The sequence below is a fragment of the Dermacentor albipictus genome, chromosome 2, assembly GCF_038994185.2.
Source record: "Dermacentor albipictus isolate Rhodes 1998 colony chromosome 2, USDA_Dalb.pri_finalv2, whole genome shotgun sequence".
In the NCBI taxonomy this organism is placed as follows: Eukaryota; Metazoa; Arthropoda; class Arachnida; order Ixodida; family Ixodidae; genus Dermacentor; species Dermacentor albipictus.
In genome coordinates, this window is record NC_091822.1 from 87,498,717 (window position 1) to 87,513,125 (window position 14,409).

Consider the following 14,409-nt stretch of genomic DNA (forward strand, 5'->3'; position numbering starts at 1 on the left):
CTTTCTCTTCTGCATATTGATCTTCATCCCCACTCTTACACTTTCTCTGTTAAGGTCCTCAATCATTTGTTTTAACTCGTACCCAGCGCTCCTGGAAAGGACAATATCATCTGCAAACCGAAGGTTGTTCAAATATTCGCCATTGAAACTCACTCCTAAGCATTCCCGCTTTAATAGCTTGAATACTTCTTCCAAGCATGCAGTCAGTAGCAATGCAGGGATTGTGTCTCTTTAACTGACCCCTTTCTTCATAGGTATCTTTCTACTTTTCTTTTAGAGAATTGAGGTAGCTGTGGAATCTTTGTAGATATTTTCTGAGATATTTACGTAACCCTCTTGTACTCGTAGATTCCATAGCTTCCCTAGCTCGGAAAGCGCCAATGACTGCTGATATCTCTACTAAATGCAATAGCTTTTCCTTATCTATGAAAGCCATATAGAGGGGCTGAATGTATTCCCCAGGTTTCTCGAGTACCTGATTGATGACGTCGATATGGTTCATTCTTGAGTATCCCTTGTTGAATCCAGCCTGTTCTCTTGGTTGACAGAGGTCCAAGGTTGCCCTTATTCTATTGGCGGGTCGAGTGACGCTTCAGAAGTTACTGTCGAATTATTGTCCTGCCGAGTCAGGCTGTGAAAAAAAAACACACACACAAACACGACGTAAGTGTGCATGAAAGGAACCCCGGGCGAAATCCTTCCCAAGTGCTTCGTCAGCGGAAATGCATGATACCAGTCCAGATGTCGAGGACGGCAAGTGTTGACGCCATGCCGGGGCGCACATGATCCCAGAGACTCGCACCTGTAGCTCAACTTTGACTTCTGGTCCCGAACAGCGTGCCTGCAAATCGAAGCTCGGGAAGCGCCTTGCTGAGAAAGAAGCGAGTCTCGTGCGGCAACAATATGGCACTAGTGAAAAATTACAGGTGAAATCTATCTGGGCACCCGGTGCTGACGCTCTCAACCCGTTTCGTAGTCATTGAGCGAAAAATAAAATGAGGCGGATTGACATATAGAGAGGTAGTTTGTGGACTGGATCTTTTCGCCGCTTAGGTCCTAGAATTTCCTACAAAGATCGCTAAAGGAAACTGTGGCACTAAGGTCGCTTAGCTAGCTACCATGGCAATGATCGTTAGCGATTGGATTTATCTGATCTTCGGGCTTTTGGCTTGATTTGCTGCGCTGTCTGTGCATTTATCAGCCTAAATTTTGCTGCAGTATCATATCTCCTAACGCTAAATGCAGTGATACCGTTCTGCGCAGACGCATAATCACTGAGAAATGTTACATTTATAACGCAATATTTCGTTGAAGGTAACCAACTTCTAAAGTCACAAAGTCATGCGAGCCGAGCGAAAAGTTTAAGTTGCGCTAACCATCATTTCCATGCTGGCTGAACGGTCATGTGTGCAGCTCCCACAGGCACTTGCGCCGCAGTTAGGTCTGATAATTATTATGGGAACATTTGTGCTTAGAGTACCTTAGCCAAGTACGTTGCTGGGTGAGGTGGCACCCATTCAGGAATGGGAAATTCAAAAGAAAGGTATAGATGTGAACACGATTTCATTAGCACACACTTTGAATGTCGCGTATGCTCACGACTCTCAATAGCGGCTACGCCTGTGTCTAAGGCAAAGTCGTACCTTCTGAAATAAAAAAAAACACCAGTTGTAAGTGAGCAATCGTCTTGTCGTCCTCCTTGTCTTGGTATTCTTTTCGTGCTCGCATATTTCGTGTTCGTGAAATATCCACACGCACTGTAGAATATGTGGAGCGGCCCTGCTCGACGCGCATCCAGAAGAGAAAATTGTGGAAACCGTTCAAATGAGTGAAGCAAAGAAGCCACGAGGAAACACAGAACGCGGCTCCAATCAAAATGAGGAATCTTTTTCTTCTTGAGTTTCGCCATCACACCATTGCGAAGGGCATTCTAGTAGAATATATTCTATTATACTATACCCCCAGCGCACTCTCTAGTGATAGTAGGACCGCAACGGCGCGCAAATTCCCCCGCGTCGATGCCGCTCCGAGCAGAATATGTAGCGACGCTTCGTGTCTCTTGTCGAAGCGAACTATAGGAAACATTTTCAAAGCTTAGCAGCCGTAATAAATCTCCAAAGTTTCGCTAGCAGAAGTCCGATATGGATCCGTCACATGCGCAAGACGATCAAACGAACGATCACAATAAAAACTGCGACTAGGTGCATTTAGTAAACACATTGGAAACACCAGTACTTGCGATACTATGCGTCGCAACGATTCCTCCCGCACTAAACAACCTCCAAAACCTTTGCGGCTACACAAGCCATGACGACGAAATGCCTCCTTCTCCCGACACTGCTCTACCCTTCCTTTTGTACGCCTTACACAAACTACTCTACACAACTGGATAGGTTTTCGTTCTCGCCAATGTAGAAAGGCAGCTGTTTTGTGCTTCCATGTGATACCTCCTGCGGAGCCCACTGGGTGAGAAACCGGACCGCATCGAAGAGCGCTGATAGCCTAGAGTGTATACAGAGAATTTTTCGTATTAATACCTTTCTAAATCCAGCTCGCCATACAATATAATACAGAAACTCCGCAGTGGCTGTCAGCTTCGGGAGTCTGTGCTCCGAAAGAGAGAGGGACAGAGAAACATTATTTCCTAACGACTCCTTGTCTAAGTTTACTCATGGAAGCCCCTGCACCGCCATCGAGTACATTTTAATGCGATTAGCATTACTTGCATATTTGAGGCACAATAAAACTTTTTATCTATCTGGCCTCTTACGCGGGCACAGTGACGCAATTAAGTTGTCTACTAGACTGGGCCGCTACACGTGTGCTCAGGGTCGTGACGCCGCCGTGGTCGCTCCATCGTCGCCCGTCCGTCCATCGGATAGTCTCATCTTTTGTGCCGAGGCGTAGGTAGTACCGTGTGATATTTTGTAGGAACCCAAGGAGGTCAATTTTCTCATCTGCGACGACTTGAACTTTCTAAGCATTCACGGTGGCGGCCATGTTCAGCATTTGCGAGAAGGAAGGCATCCACCACTTTTTGTCGCAAATGAGAACTCTATAGTTGTTTGCGGCTTAATAGGCTTCATCTATATCACATACTGCAGTTATAGCAACGGAACACTCTTGGTTATAGAAAATTCACCTTCTGGTGCGCTGTACGCGACCGCTGCTTCAGAAAGCACGTGGGTTTGATGCTAGCGTGGTTGGTAGCCATTGTTGCTAGACTATTGTCCTTCCATTTTACGAGAAGAACCTCACCAACTGGGTCCAAAAGAAAAAAAAACGGCAAAACGGTCATGCTTTTCTTGTCATTTCTTTCTGAGTTGGCAGAGGGCACTTCAGGTGCCTGTTCTCGTGAAGATTGCATGTAGCCATAAATCCCTCATCACGCAGTGTAACAAGGAAATTCTGACTAGTAAAAAATTTAGAAAAGACAATGTGGTCACTGTGATCGGAAGTTGCCTCAAGGAGAAAGAGAGCCAGGTGAGTTTTCAGATGCTTATATGAGCTCCAGGATGTCGAACAGCAGCTATCAAAGACATAACAATAACCATCAGCACTGCGCCTTATCGAATTTTTGTACCCAAGATGAAGCGGCTTGTCTCGCATAACTAATTCGGAGGGGCGGTGCCGTAAGCATATCACCATAGACTTGTCCATTGAAAGGTTTCGTTGAAAGCTTCCATGCTGCTGAAATTGCTGGCTCAGATCGTTCAAGAGCGGACCTAGTTCGAACATTCGATGAATTGTTTCTTCGATTGGGTCATCGTTAGCTGGGTGCATGAACCTTATCATCTTACGCAACCTATTTCGGGCCATACACATAGCTGCGTTCGGTTTTCCAACATCTTCGTCAATTCACCAGTAGGGCCTCTGACGCGGAAGACTATGGCATACAGAAAGAAAAAGAATACCGACGCACCTTTTCACATCCTCCATGTTGAGGGAAAAGCCATGTTCATTTTTTCTGCTTTGTATAGTTGCCAGTCTGTATGATGATATGTCTAAGTATTTCATCAGCAAAGATGCGCCTGAAGATTTGGATCGCTGCATAACCGCCGTATAGAGCTTTAAAATGGCATTGCGTTCTATTTCCCGCTCAGTTGAATTTGACCAGGTGTACTCAGGTTCATTTATGCTTCAGTTAACAGCAGGGACATTTGCTCGCCTCAAAACGGGACGCACTCGTCAGCTTCTTCTTTGTTACGACACCAGTGAACTTCCAGCGGGCCTACATCAGGTAAAAAAAATTCAACGACAATTACGATACTCCCTCCTGCAAAATTTGAGTGCAGCTGTATACACATTTTTATTTCACGATATACTGAGGCAAACAATCTGAGAGCGACATGCAGCAGAGTCGGCAATCGTCCAAAATCTGATCTGCGGATCAAGCGCGTCAGCTTTGATACATGACTTGTTGATTTGACGTAGTAGTTCTGCGGAAACCCGCAAGGTGGAGAGAAGTAATGAATAAAGGGAAAATCAGACATCCACCCGTTCGTAGCAATTGCTGCAAAGGAAACCCATACGGGTTCCTCGAAAGAAAAGCCTCATAGTTGAAGAAAAGTTCGTCCTGGTCCGGGACTCGAACCCGGGACCACCGCCTTTCCGGCGCAGCCGCTCTACAATCTGAGCTAACCAGTCGGCTAGCAGATGGCAGGGCGAAGTCGAATTTGTCGACAACACGAAGCAAAGGCAAGGGTTTGACGGAGTAGTTCTGCGGAAACCCGCAAGGTGGACAGAAGTAATGAATAAAGGGAAAATCAGACATCCACCCGTTCGTAGCAACTGCTCTAAAGGAAACCCATACGGGTTCCTCGAAAGAAAAGCCTCATATTTGAAGAAAAGTTCGTCGTGGTCCGGGACTCGAACCCGGGACCACCGCCTTTCCGGGGCAGCCGCTCCAGTTCTGCGGGTTTCCACAGAACTACTACGTCAAACCCTTGCCTTTGCTTCGTGTTGTTGACAAATTCGACTTCGCCCTGCCATCTGCTAGCCACCTGGTTAGCTCAGATGGTAGAACGGCTGCCCTGGAAAGGCGGAGGTCCCGGGTTCGAGTCCCGGGTTCGAGTCCCGGACCACGACAAATTTTTCTTCAACTATGAGGCTTTTCTTTCGAGGAACCCGTATGGGTTTCCTTTGTAGCAATTTCTACGAACGGGTGGATGTCTGATTTTCCCTTTATTCATGACTTGTCGAAGGCTCCAATGTATTCGCTCGTGCCGCCTGGCTAGGCGGTACCACACGATTCGCGTAGCGCGTACAATCAGGTTAGAGAACCATCGCAAACCATGGCAATGGGCCTTGTAACTTGTGGCCTTGTTATCCTCGCCGCCACATACACCGAACACTGAAAATGCGCAATGTGTCCGCATAATTGCAATCGCAATGAAAGAAAATATTCCTTACCAGAAACATCATTTACTCTGAACAGGGCACATGCATGGCACCCACAATTATCTCTAGACTGGTGATGAGCCTCCAACCTCTGCTAGATATGGTGAATAGCTCACCGTCCTCCATGTTTCGCTAGAATGCCAGGAAGCAGAACCTCGACATAAAAGGTACTTCCATTCAGCTTACAGAGAGCATATTCCTCACCATCCGGCAATGTTCCTTCAATCAGGGATATTTTATTGCGATAGCAGTTATATGGACCCTCGAGGCGTAATTCCCACACCAGCAACCCTGTCGCCGTAATGTTCCGTATAAAGTCCAAGGGCGATATCACCGTCGCCACGCGCCCTAGTTATGTTCCAGTGAAGGCGTGCCCGTGGAGCCGACGCGGCCAATCTCGCCCGCTCGAAAAAGAGGTAAGCAGGGAGGAAGCGCGCTGTCTCCCATCGCGCGCGAGGCACCCAACGTTTCGAGACAGAGGAGGGATGGGAGGGAGGGGGCGACGTTTTCCTCCGGATGCAACTGCGTATGTGGCGGCTGCGCGCGGGCGCGCGGCCATATTTTGAGGGCGGTCTGCGTCGGGAGCAGAGTGTGGTGCGTCGACGGCTTGTAGCTTTGTGCGTGCTGCGTGTTTTCGGCGCTTCAGCACGAAGGTAACTTCGCTCGCTGCTGCCGCGCTTACGGACGCCGGCGTTTTAACAGCGAATGTCCGCCGTTCAGTGCGATGTGTTCATGTTTGCTGTGTGCTCTGACACCGCGGTTGTTAGTTTAGTTAGCGAGCGAGTGTTTACAAGTTTCTACGGCCGATAAAAGTGCTATCTCGACTTCGTATGGCTGTCTGATAATTTGCTATCGCGATCAATAATTTGCCTTTCGGGTGAAACTACTTTTTTATAGCAAATCAATTTGACACTTTTGAGTTGGTTTTCGTTTACTGAAAGTGATCAGCACTAGAGATTCGTAGCGTATCCTCTTGCAAGAGGCTGCTGCGATAGGATTGTTTTGTAACGTACGTGCCTCCCGGCCCTTCGTTTTAAGGGCTCTGGAAATTCAGTGGTGCTTCTTCAAAATTTTCGCCAGTGACATGGTGTAATGTATGTAATCCTCCCTTCTAACTGTATATTTTGTTTGTAGTGCATTTCATTGATAATTTCCATAATTTTATTGCATAGACATTTTACGGACGTTATAGCAACTGTTTTTCAGGACCCTCTACAGTCATGTCACAACCAAATGTCGTAAGTCATTACTGCATTGCCAACTCATTAACTATGCGCTGGCCCTTTTCGGGCATACCTGGCCCTTGCGTCACAAAGTGAGAAATTCATCATCATTACATGTTTATCATGAAAGCTAGGGCTTATGCAACAACAGCGTTCGTCCAAATAATAAACTCGCATTAACAAACGTGACCATCTGAACGCTTCATAAATATTACAAAGTGCCAACCGGCGAAAGCACAACAGGCGCATATGTGCTACATCGGCGTCCCGAGTGTTGGGGGACGAGTCGGAGAACGGGACCAAGCAGGAAGATGGGAGCTCCGAGCGGCATGCCTAGCCGACTTTGCCGCCGTAAGACGACGGTTTCGGCGGGCTCCTACGCTGTGGTGAAATGTTGCACGACGACCTTTTCTTGAAGCTGGAGCCTGTACAGGATCACCAACCAACTGTTTCGCCTCTTCTGCGGCCGGAATCCAGTCACTGTCGGGAGTGTCCGTCTCGGTTCCTTGAGGAGGCTCTTCTGGTTCAGTGACCACGACTTCCGTGTTGTTCTTCATGACAGTTCTGCAGCAGCAGCATCAACAACAAGGCATAAAGTCATTGCTCTACACCATGCGTGCGTGAAATGCAAAAGCACTTGTTCTCGAGCACTAATAAATGAAATTTGAAGGCAGGATGGAACAGGCAAACTGTATACTAAGTTGAATAAGCAATTTGAGGGGATAAAAGTGCTCCTTGCATATAATCATATCACAAAAATAAGCTTTTTCAACGTGTGAATTGGCTGTTCATTTTAAGCATGCGTTGCATTTCGTGCTTGAAGCCTATTTATTATTTTATTATCTGGTTTGCAATCTCATACTGGTCATAAATTTTTCTAGTGGCTGAGATGTATTCACGTTAACACTTATTTCCCTGTTGTCACAGCATCTAACTCCATCTCCCTGGCCTTGGCTACTCCCTTCGTGCGATGTCTCTTCCGACGCTGTCGGCATGCTCGCAGGCTAGTTACCTGCTGCTGACTTCCACGCGCATTAGAATCTGACCTTCCTCTGCTTCGACAGACAGAGTCCAAGCGAATATCTTGCGATCGGTTCACGTACTTCACTGCGATCTGCTGCTCTTAACTCTATCGCGACACAAAAATATATGGTCATACTTGCACTGCACGACAACACGCCAGCGTTACTTACGGCGTAAATTTCACATGAACGAATAGAAATAAAACAGAGTGCATATTTCTGCATCCACACGCACCAGTGTATCTGTGTCCAGCGCGTTTCGGTTCGAACATGCAACCGCACAAACACAAGCCGGCGCTAACAACGGTGTGCATGTAAAGGCGAAACTTAGCTCTTGCGGTCGTGCGTCCATCCCGCAACAACAGCTCCTGACCCACTTCCTAGGGGTTAAATTTGCAGTTATAGGTGAGCGTTTCACGGCATGACAAAGGCTACTGTGGCTCCTTCCACCCCAATCACTAGCATAAGTCGCGACTTTGCCGGACATTACCCTCTACCGACAAGCCACAAGCGGGGAAGTCACGAGGACGTCACGAGGCCGCCGCACAGTGCATATACTGTCTGATTGCTACCTGCGCACCTCCTCAGCCCTTGCACAGTCAACGCGGCCTCTCCACAAATTATCCCTTTGACATACGCAATTTTTCCTCAAGCGTAAGAAAAAAGGGGAGCCTGGTTTTTGCTAATAAGTGCTTGCCCCCTGTTATCGCGCATGCCGCGCATGCCTGTTATCGCGCATGCTGTTTGATCTTCTGTATCTGTGCCCACGGAAGCCACGGGGCGATGGCGTTATGGTGCTTGTATATACGGCTGGCAATAAACGTCGGGGGCGCTTCCTCTGCGTGCTTTCGAGAATTGGGCGTGCCCTTCGTGTTCCTTCATGGCCGATGGCGGGGCCGCTTGGTCGCTGCAGCACGCCGCAACACGACATGGTGTCAGGAAGTTAACCTATCCACCCAACCGCGTACGGAAACAAGACGTCGGCAAACAGGAAGCGCCATGGCTTCTACAGTGCCCGGCCTTGAAGAATCCCCACAGCTGGACTTCGACAAAACGTCAGAGTGGCTGGCGTGGATACAGACGTTCGACGGCTATGACTACGCATCGGGCCTGAACGAGCGTTCGGATGAGGAGCAAGTGCGTGCCTTGCTCTACACAATGGGATGTCAAGCTCGAGACATCCCTTCTACGTTCAACTGTTTGGTCGACGAAGCAAAGTACAGCGTCGTCAAAAAGGGGTTCGACCAGTACTCCATAAAGGAGCGCAACTTGTACGAAAGCACTCGCTTCCGCAAGAGGCAGCAGTGCCCTGAGAATCCGTTGACCACTTCATGACACTTCTACACGCTCTGGCAGACAGGTGCGACTTCGACTCCAAGGACCGCCTGGTCAGGGACCGTTTTGTAGTCGGCCTGCGATACGAGAAGCTTTCTGAATCTCTTCAAGTAACCGACAAGTTGACTCCGTCAACGAGACTAGCGAAAGCACGGGTGAAGGAAACGGTCCAGATGCAACAAGACCTTCGCGGATCTAAAGGCATCAGCGACGGTTGCTCTTCCCTGGAGTGCGACGAGGTTGCCGTTAACGCCGTGGGTCACCAGAAGAAACAGCGGAGAATAGTCTACGGAAGCAAAGGCAAAGGTTCAGCACGTCTGGATGAACGTTGCTACTTCTGTGGCGGCAATGTGCACGCCAGGACTACCTGTCCAGCAAAGGCACTTAAGTGCCACAGCTGCGATATCAAGGGAAACTTCAGCAGGGTGTGCCTCAAGAAAACTTCAGAAGAGCGACAGGTACGGGTCTCTTCGGTGCACATGGACTCGGCAATATTTTTGGGGAAGCTGTCAATGCATCGAGCTCACAGTGGCGATTTGTTCAAGTAAGAAATAACCGACGTACACGTATTTGCTACTGGGGGTACAAGCGCTGAAGTTTCTGTAGCACCGCCACCTTTTCCGGTTTACCTACTAGTCTAAGGAAGATAGGCGAGGTGCTGACTGGTGCGAGCGGGGCGGACCTGAATTTTTTAGGCAAATGCGAGGCAGAAGTTCAATGGAAGGAAAGTCTCCTCACCAAGAGTACCATGTCGTGAGCCCTTTGCGCCATATTTTTCTCGGTTTTCCAGCTATCGAAGAATTAGGAACAATTAAGTTTGTGGTGCCCTTAAGCAAGCACACTCATTGCGAGGCCTTCCTCTCACACGCGTTCAGCGGCCTCGGCACAATGCCAGGCAAGTATCGCATCATAATCAAGCCGGAAGCCGTCCCTTTTGCTATATGCGCACCGCGCCGGGTACCGATTCCGCTGAGAGACCAGGTGAAACAAGAAAGTGAGAAAATAGAGGGAATGGGCGTCATCCGCAAAGTTGACGGCCCAACCAACTGCATGGTGCGTCGGTATTGCGCCAGTCTTAAAACCTTGAGGAGACGTCAGGGTATGGGTTGAAGCAGCTAAACAAATCAATTTTGAGGGAAAGGTTCGCGTTACCAAGGGTCGATGAAGCGCTAGGTTCGTTAGCTGCCGCAAAGTATTTCCACAAACTAGACGCGAATTCAGGCTTTCATCAGGTTCGACCTACCAAGGAATCGGAGCAGTTAACCACATTTATAAAGCCATTTCGGCGCTACTGTTTTACATGGTTGCCTTTTGGCATTGCATTAGCGCCAGAACATTTTCAAAAGTGCATGACCGAAATATCGGTGGGCTTCCCTGCTGTAGTTAACCTGATGAAGGACTTGTGTACGGTGACACTGAAGAGCAGCATGACTCGAGGCTGACAAATGTTCTGGCTAGATTGGTTCAGAACAATGTCACCTCAATAAAGCAAAGTGTGTTTTCGGTGAAACGAAGTACTACCTTTCCCCCACTCCAATCCCCACCTTTTTATTCTTTTTTTAACTCTCGGGTTTTAAGTTGAAAGGCATAGTGGTGTACGGTAATAGTACTCTAAGGCTCCTCTAAGGCTTGTCGCGGTACCCGCTCCAGCTGCCGAATTTCATTCCTTGAACACTATGATTTGCAGTGCTGCTTGCGAAAAACATAAGTTGCTTCGGGCACCACGTGTGAAGGAAAACAAAATAAATTTTGGAGTTTTATGTCCGAAAACCACGAACTTATTATAAGGTGCGTCGTAGTGGGGTTATCCGGAAGTAATATTGACCGCCGGGAGATTATTAACGTGCATCCAACACAGGGCAAGAGAACCTCCTTGCATTTAACTCCCATCGAAACGCGAACCCCGCGGCAAGAATTTGATCCTGCGATCCTGTGATTAGTCAGCCCGAGTCGCTAAGCCACCACTGCGGGTCCCTGAGAAGGAAAATTGAGACTGTCCGGTTGAAACAACAAACTAAACTTTTTACAGATTTGCGTGCACATGGAGAGTTCATCCCGTTGCTAACATCCTTACGCTTAAAAGGCATGATCGAATCACTGATCAGCCCTCACGATAAGTTTTTTTTTGGGGGGGGGGGAGTGACTTTTTCTGGCAATTGAACATTATGCTAGCTGGAAGAAACGACTTCGAAGTCTGTACGAAATAAATGCATGATAGTTATCGATGTAAAGCGTCATTGTCGCATATTTGAGTGCGCACCAGGCGGTCCGAATTATTGCGCAGTTTCCAACTCCAGCTTTTCTTATAACCACTGCAACTTGAGCTCGCTGTTGTGTACGGTAAAGCTTTATAGCCCAAATAGTAAGGGTGTCAGCCATTGAAAGAACCATTACCCTTAACGGTGCTGAATTTTTTTTTAGAATGCAAGCATTCATTACGCGGAAATAACACAGGATGACCGAGAAGAGACACGCAAGACACGCAAATCATCTGTGTCTTTGCCTGTCCGGGTCCTGTATCGACAGAGCGATGTACAGTCTTATGTGTAATTTGGCTCGCCCGCCTACTCAGACGGCTTCGCACACTGTGAAGTAGGGAGCAGAACCGAAGCACCAAGCAGAAAAACACACCGAGTGATAATGAGGCACAATCCATTATAAGATGCGAGTGTGCTTGCCGCTGATGGGACCGGCAATATTCCATGTATGACCTGTAGGGATTATGCGCGTGCTACAAAGCCGCCTCACCATGGTTTCGCTCGCGAATCTGTTTTTACTATCCTTGGTGCTGCCGCTGTCAATGATAACGGAGCTGTAACTTCACGAATACGCCGAATTTATATCCTAATGTGTGAATTAGAGGACATAGTTTGCAAGCGAAAAATAAAGTTGCATTTCCGAAGAGATTGGCGCCCCACACCAACCTTGCCCCCGGAGCTTCGCGCGTGACGGAAGACGGCGCGCTTCCTACTTGCTTTCCTCCCTTTCGTGCGCGAGTTTGAGCAGCAGCCGCCCGCTCACCTTCGCACACGTTCACTCGCACATACAGCATACGACGGGCGGCGACGATATTAACCCGCTGGAAGTGTATATGAAACATCATGGCGACGGCGATGCCGACAATAGAAATGCGTTTAGGGTCTCTCTCTATAGTTGCTATCGCAATAAAAGAGTGCATACAAGGGACAAAGACACTTATGCTATACCTTTTCGCCATATAGATGCACGCAACACGGTAGCGGCCACGCTATACTCGCGTCGTTGATGAGTCTTTAGTAGACCGCTCCACATAGTTAGATCTAACGCCAAATATTGTGGCGCCGTGTAGTGTAAAGAAGTTAACGCATTTTCCCGGCAACGGCAGCGTCGTTCATTAGGTTTGAAAGTGTCAGAACATACTGCTCATCTCAATATAGGCGATATAGACGTCGCCGATACTCCGTCTGAAAAAGAGATTAGGTTATACGAGAAAACAGATCTATAATTTATGTATTGCTGTCATGACGAAAAGCACTTCAAGCCCTTTATGTTATAGCGTACGCAAGGGCATTGCGTACGTAATACAAGACTTTCTGACATCTAAATGCTTCTATTTTTGTGGAGGAGATAAAGCAAACTCATTTTTGGCCATTTTAGGTATTTTCTGGACAGCGAATGAATAAATTTGAATAATATTTTTCTTTTATCTTTCAAATTAATCGTTGAGCTAGTACAACCCTCTGATGCCGCTGAGTGAGAACGTTTACAAGGCAGTCGGATTCGTTTAGTGTTCAGGCGCTCACATCAGCATAAATGTGTAATAAATTGTGGCAACCAGTTTCTTTTTTCAGAGATAATATTCATTAAATGCCATATAGGCCACATTTCTTGCCAGAACGTAGCGGCACTGAAATTAGCTTCTATACCAAAAGGGTGCTTTCCCTAGAAGTAAGCGCGCATGTGTGTGCAACTTGCTTTATCTGGGCTTTTATATAAGCCCTCGTACGGATCATTTTCGTGAAACTGTTTTTGCCCATGCATACGTGCCCAAAGACCTTTAAAATGGATTAGCCCACTTCGTGACGGTATGAACGAGGCTGCGCTGTGTAAATGTAGACGTACGTGAATACAAGACGACTTCGATACCTGCAATCGTTCAACTAATCAAAGAAAGGGTGAAAAAAAACACAAAAAAAACGCTAAGACGCGTCCGTTTCTGCACCCCTCAGTCTGCGCTGATTCGCGCTGCTTTCAACGTTCCAACCATGATCTCGCCCAAGTTTTCATGCTTTTCAACATTGACGTGGATGTAACAGGATCGAATAAAGCTGGAACTCATGGTTACCTATAACAATATACTTCCTCATAAAACTTTACGTTTTAATCGGTACCGCTCGGCCATCGCTTATACTGACGGCCTTATACAAGTAGCCTACAAGGACAGGTTGCCGAGAGACGTTTCTTCGACAAGACACGTAGCTTTCACGTCACGTCGCGCGCTTCCTCCTGTGCATGGGAGAAGGACGGAAGTCGGTAGCTCACGCTTGCCGGTCGCCGGCCGTGTTAACACCGTTCAGGTCGCCGTCTCGCCCATAGCCGTGTTGTCCGAGCACCAGGTACGCCACGGCGACCAGGGCGACCAGGGCGAAGACAGCGGCCACCGTGCCTTTGGTACCAACGGACCCGAGAGCAGTCGCCCCCGATGAGGTCAGCGCCTGCCGACTCCCCGAAGACTCGGTCGGCCCAGGTGGTCCCTGCTGGCTTTGCTGCATTCTTCTTCTTCTTCTTTTGAATTTCCGTGTTCAACAACAATATTCCTTGCGGAATATTGCTGTTCCCTTTTAAGTATGGCCCACACCCGCGATGGGGGATTGACAAAAGTTCACAGTGGAAGATGAAGTCACTATCGCTTTTCTAACCTCGTTTTAAAAAAAAAACTGTTACATAAATAACTGAAAAGAGAATAAATAACCTTTTGTTGGAACCGAATGAGGGAAAGGGAAAAAAGCAATGAAGACCTACGTTTGCAATGTGATAAACCTGAGTCTCCCTATAGAAATCCCAGTACGTTTTGCTACAGGGAGGATCACACGCGCCAACATTCCCCCGCACATCCCTTACACATGGGCGAGCTGGGCCGCTCAAGCTGAAGACATGCGACAGACTGTGTGGCGGCTGCTGCTGGTACGCCACAGCAGCCGCATCCGGGATGCCCTGGCGCCTGTCAACGATATGTCACCGCTGAGAGCCACCTCAACATGTGGGGACGACTCGGACTAGAGCCATCACACAATAATGTTTCATTCCTGTTCTTCTTCTTCTACTTCTTCTCCTTCCCTATGTCAACCATGTGATCACGTAAAAACTGAGAACCTTCCTTTTGGACACGACACAAAATGTTCGGCCCGTGCGCGTCAGGGACAGGTGAAAACTAGAACCGTACATTTTGT

At 47.9% G+C, this 14,409-nt stretch overlaps 1 long non-coding RNA gene across 1 annotated transcript; it reads right to left on the reverse strand.

The window, feature by feature from the left end:
* Positions 1-6,265: 6,265 nt before the first annotated feature.
* On the reverse strand, positions 6,266-13,760 carry LOC135901002 (uncharacterized). Its single transcript, XR_010563997.1, has 2 exons — positions 13,502-13,760; positions 6,266-7,187 (listed from the first exon to the last, which is right to left on the reverse strand). It is a non-coding gene; the product is annotated as an uncharacterized lncRNA (long non-coding RNA).
* Positions 13,761-14,409: the final 649 nt, after the last annotated feature.